Raw genomic sequence first — 794 nt, forward strand, 5'->3', positions numbered from 1 at the left:
GGGGGGGAGTGGGGTGGAAGAGAGAGAGTTAATAAATAGGAATTTAATTGAATTGAAGGAGGAACAGTACAATAGTAGTTGTAAATAGAGGGGCAGAAAATGTATTAATGGTTGGAAAAATCCCAAGAAGGTATGCAGAAAAAGGAAAATTGGAGTAAATATTGCAATTACAACTAATTAGTGCATGCAGTGCAGGGAAAAAGAAAAAGAGGTTGGAAGAGGTCTTTCATTCATTGCTTAAGAGAGTCGGTGTGTGAAAGGTGTATATAGCCATTACTACTGTGTGTATCTGTGTGATGAACCTATACATACATTATACGTATACATACATATATTATGTATAAATACAAACATAAGAAAACGGCCTAAGAAAAAGCCATCGTAGCCTTTAAAGCCCAAACTAAATTTTCTAACAAATCCAACCACATCCTTATTAATTTCAATAGCTATCCATAATAAATTCTTGAGTTACGTATGATGGGCTTTGTATAGTTAATGAAATGAATGAGAGCATTACGCCACCCTTTTTGAACAAGGACGAAGAAATTAATACAGTTTTTTCGACCTTGAACTACCATAGCGTTATAAATATTCGGCATCTTGGCTCTGGGAAAGGCTACATCTCTTTTTTTTTGTTGGTATTTTTAGTCACTTTACAAGTAGTTAGTTATACACGATTTAGCAAACTATTTGCTTCAAAAAGAGAGAAACAACGAAAATATTCTCATGAATTTCAGAAAAAAAATGAAAGAAAAGAAAAATGAGATCTGAAAAACGAGGCATGTTATAAAGGT

The sequence above is a fragment of the Nicotiana attenuata genome, chromosome 10 (assembly GCF_001879085.1).
Source record: "Nicotiana attenuata strain UT chromosome 10, NIATTr2, whole genome shotgun sequence".
Taxonomy (NCBI): Eukaryota; Viridiplantae; Streptophyta; class Magnoliopsida; order Solanales; family Solanaceae; genus Nicotiana; species Nicotiana attenuata.